The sequence below is a fragment of the Gavialis gangeticus genome, unplaced genomic scaffold (genome assembly GCF_001723915.1).
Source record: "Gavialis gangeticus isolate Ggan-Ray unplaced genomic scaffold, GavGan_comp1, whole genome shotgun sequence".
Classification (NCBI taxonomy): Eukaryota; Metazoa; Chordata; order Crocodylia; family Gavialidae; genus Gavialis; species Gavialis gangeticus.
Window position 1 is genome coordinate 143,376,638 of NW_017728992.1, and position 5,111 is coordinate 143,381,748.

Genomic DNA, 5,111 nt, shown 5'->3' on the forward strand with positions numbered 1-5,111 from the left:
CCTAGTTTTTTAACTAGGATGGGGTGAGAGACGGTGTCAAAGGCCTTGCTGAAGTCCAGAAAGACTACATCCACCGCGACACCTGCATCCATGGCCTTTGTGACCTGATCGTAGAAGGCAATCAGGTTGGTCTGACATGATCTCCCCCAGCAGAAAGGTAGAAAACCAAATCAGACAGGCATACCTCAGCTAGTTCCCACAGCCTAGCAGGGTTGTCAGCACCTGGAATGAGAAGCTTGACTGCATCCAGTGGGAGTCTCTTAATAAAATGATAAAAGACCTGTTACCCAGTTCACTCTCCCTTCCAGCCCCTACTCTGCCACAGTGTATGACCAGGGTTTGTTCCACTGTTCCTCTTACCCACAGACTCCAGCACTTACGTAGTGAATTGTTTGGGTGCCCACATTCCTGTTCACCTAGGATAATACTGGTCTAACCATCTCAGTTTGTCATGCCTTAACTTATATTGGTAGTGTAAAAGTGACGGCATAGCTATGATGGTCCAGAAATTGCACAAGAGGCAAGGATTTCTTAGGGTGATGGTTAGACACGCTTTCACATGCAAGACACTCCAAGTCTCTATCAAGTTTTTTGAATGTAAGCTCATCTAACTTTATCCCAGCTATGTTGGTCCAATAAAAACTATCTCAACTACATAATTGGTCCAAAAAAAGACACTGCCCTGAGATATCCTTGCCTTTAGCTTATATCAGCATGACTTGTAAAATTTGCCCTGGTATACAAATCTTGCAAAAATACTTTTGTGCTAACTTTTAAGCATGTGCATGGCAAGAATCATAGCCTTATAGTAATAGGTAAATTTTCCTAGAGACCCACAGAATTGCCAGAAACAATGGGATTGTTTAACCTACTTAAAAATTATGCTTCTGGAATACAAATAGCAATTTGCATAAATATTAGAAACTTTGTCAGCTAGATACATTTTATCTACTTTTATCAAACTTCTGCTTAACCTTCTCAATATTGATGTTGGGGGTATTTGCTAAGGGAAGTTCTAACTGAAGAACAAAATGGTAGCAGAGTTCCAGCATCTCATTTATGGGGTTTGATGGTGATAGTTTTCTCCTGGGGGAAGGGTTAGAGCTTTTCGGGCGAGTGACCCAGTTGTATAACGTCGGTCTTAGAACCAAGATAATTGAACTGGTCAAAAAAAGGGCAATTGGAAATAAGAGGACTGTAAAGAGGAAAAAATATATAGATGGAAGGTACCAGGGAGGACATAAATTTAAGATCAGTGATAGAACAGTGACATAATTTAAAATCCAATCATTGACCTACATGGGATTTTTTTTTTCTTCTCTTTCCCTCTCTGCAATGAGAGACAAGCATTTATTGTAAAGGTCAAATTCATTTAGTATGTTTCATCCAAACAGAAGCTTGCTTTTGGAAAATAATGGTTAGACAAATGTGACTGTCATGGTAAATAAAACAGAAAGTATGACAAATGTGTTGGATTTACAGAGTGTAACAAAATATAATTGTGTTCAGCTGTGAAGCGCTCAATTTGAAATTTTATACAATACACTTACTGTGTTTTTTAATATTATACATGATAAGTTCAAAAGTATGCAAGGCATTTCCTACAAAATATAATTATAGTGTAACTTTCTGGTAATATAAAAATAAAAGCCTTGAAGATGAGGAAACTATATATATGTAGGATTGGTTTAGCAACACAAGCCCCAATCCTGAAAACATTTGAATCATCATTTTAATGTTTATAAAATGTGTTTACGAAACAACTGATGCAGATATTTTGAAGCAGTGCTTAAACTATTCGTTTCATATTTTACTGCAAAAGATCAGATGCCACATCATTTCATATCTTGAACCTCCTTCAGCTGTAACCATCAGAATATACAATAATGTAATTTGAGGTAAATTTTATTCAGTTTACTCACATAAGTAAACCTACAGACTGTAGGATAACAGTAGGTATGATCCACTACACAGTATTCTTTATGACAGAGCATTAAAGAAGTTTAAATATTGCCATTTTAACAATTAGTCACCAAAAAATTATGCTTGATCCTTCCTTTTTGTTTTTATCCACAACTGCTGATAGCAATAAGTTAAAGATATTCTTCCAATTTTTAAATGTCTCCAGCTATATCAAGTAGTTCCACTAATTCAGCCACATTTTTGGATGTCTTGAAAACTCCCCAAACCTTTTAAGCTCTGGTTTTCACATGGGTACTTCCAATTAATGTTGGCACTCATCATTGGACCAATCCACTAAATTTATAGAAAAACTAGCCTATTGCCTGTCAAAGAATGATGAAAGGGGTGGGGGGAGTGGGCAGGGATAGAGACCTGCCCCCCCCGCATCCAGCCCCAGTCTGTCAGCGCCTGCTTCCCCTTTCCTTCTGCTGCTTGGGGTCCAGGCCCAGTCCCCCCACTTCCTGTCACAGCAGCCACGGCAAGGGGGAGGACCAGGCCAGAGGGTGGGGAGCAGTGGGCTGAGGCCGACCTGGCGGTGGTGGGGGGGACAGGAGGAGCAGGCTCAGGGCTGACGTGGGGGTTGGAGGGGAGCGGACCTGGGCCCAATGGGGAGAGGTGGCTCAGTCCTCCCCTCCCCCCCACAGCTGCTGTGTTGGGCTGGGCCAGGCCAAGCCTGCTGTACCCTCCTCCACCCCCCACTGCTGTGGTGGGCCGGCTTTTCCCCCAGGCTGGGCTTGCTCCCCCCACTGCATTGGGCCTGGGCCCAGTCCTCCCCTGGCCCCACCGTCACTGGTGATGCCACGGTGTGCCCGCCTCCTTTCCCTCCCCCTCTGTGTGGGGCCTGCTCAGGACAGGTGGAGCGGACTGGGGCCAACGCAGGGGAGCAGGGTGGGGGAGGAGTGGGCCTGGGCCCGAGATGGGGAGGAGGGGTACTCCTCCCCATGTTATCTACCTCTCTGATGGGGGGCGGAGTGGGCAACAACAGAGCCCTGGGCCCCCCCAGTCTGGGTACACTCCTCCTTCCCTCCTGCTGCTTGGGGTGTGGGCCTGCTCCCTCCTTCCCCGCTGCAGCAGTGGGGGGAAGGGAGGAGTGGGCCTGGGCCTGATGCTGGGGAAGACCAGGCCCAAAGGTGGGGAGAAGCTGGGAAGCCGTGGCTGGGGGGTGTGGGGGGCTGAGCTGGTCAGGTCAGGCCCACCGTTCCTCCCCCCACTGTGACAGGCTGGCTTTTCACCTGCTCGGGCCTGAGGGAGCAGGGCGGGGCAATTGACTAGTATACCTGCAGGGAAGGGGGGGACAGGGAACGGGGCAAGGCCAGCTGAGTGGCCTTGTCCCCCCTGCTCGGTCCCGTGTCCCCACCATCATGGCAGCAGGCTGCCTTCTGTCAGAACACTTCTTTGCACTCTGGCTGTTTGTCGGCCAATCAGAGTGTGAATAAAGTATTACAGACAGACAGACAGACAGACAGACGGTTAGGCTTTTATATTATTAGAATACATATAACTTGACACAAGTTTTCTGTTTATGTAAACATAACTATAATAAAGAACACGCAGAGGACATCTAGGATATGGATTAATTAGCCCTAAAACTACCTAGCAATTCCATGTTGCCTGAGAGAGAGATTCCAGAATGAAACTAACAAACATAGGATAAACTTAATAAGACTCTGTATACAAAGCCTCAGGAAGAATTCATAATTTTCAAAATGTGCTTGGTTCTTAAATATCAGTGCACTTCAAGTAAAGTTTAAATACAGATGGAACTAACATTAATGTGACTTTCAGAGAGACAAGTGAAATTTAAATTAAGTGATTTCATAACAGACATGAGAAAAGAAATTTCACACTCAATCAGTAAAATACCTTACTATGGAGTTGTGCCAGTCACGAAAACACTAGTTCCAAAATGTGTTGCTAGGTCAGTCTATGCTGACCCCAGAAAGCTGGATCAATTATTGATTCTTAATTAAAAAGATGTGAGTACCAATGACTGAAGGAATCATTTTCAGAATCAGAAATATGTGCATTTATCAGTGATGTCAAACTTAGCTGGGGCCCTGGGCTGGATCTGAACTGCAGGGCTCCTTTTGGGCCAGATCCAGCCCAGGGAGCGAGGGCTGCCACATTGGCCACCATGGACATGGCAGTGTGGGGTCCAGGAGAGCAGGTCTAGGGACAGCAGTTCGACACCTCAGATAAATGTAAAGGGACAGCAGCAGTGGCGAGCAAATTTTGCTGCCGATAGCCATGCCCAGCAGGGCCAAATGGACCCAATTCTGTGGCAGGTCACACTTCCCAACTTCCAGTCCCTGCTGGTAGCCCAGCAGACGGGATGGAGAGGCTCTGCAGGACAGATCCAGCCCGCAGGCGATATGATCGACACCATATGTCAAGCACACTACTTTTTGAGACAAAAATAATTTTATTCTCTTTCCTTGCTGTAATGGATATTTTTGAATTTACAATTAATTTCCCATGTTACAGCATGTCACATATAATGCCTGAAACACATAGCATTAGGCCATAATGTATTTATGTACTGCTGGGACCTATGCTTCTCTAAGGGAAGTATGAACAATAGTGTCAATAACCCTTTCAATAGCCATAAAAGCAATAATTCAAAGTTTGGACCAGGGTTTTGCTGGTTTGAAAAGAAAATTCAACAAGCCATTGAATTATTGTGTGGTCTACTTAAGAGTATCGCATCTGGAACTGACATGGGCTGAGCACTCTGGAGGCCCTTATTTGGTAATCGAGTCACATACTGTAGCCGTGCCCCTCTCTGTCATACATTCAGAACTGATGTGATGATTTAAAATTTTCTGTCTCCTTTCCCTTCCACTTAATCTTAAGTCTATAGAAAGTGTCTGAGGGGTAGCTCCTGATTTCAAAAAAAGCATTCCTTTAGAAACACTACTTATTGAGTGCTGTCAAGGTAGGATCAAAAGGGAAAAAATGGTGAATTCCATGATTCTGAAAGATAATAGTGGGAATATTGTAATCTGCCTGAACAGATAGGGTACCTCCAATTTCCAGTTAATTTACAGTTCATTCAGTTAGGCTAAAAAAATACGGATGCAAAATATAAACTACTAAAATGTAAACTAACTTACACAAAAACACATTAAATTTTATAACTTTAAAATGTT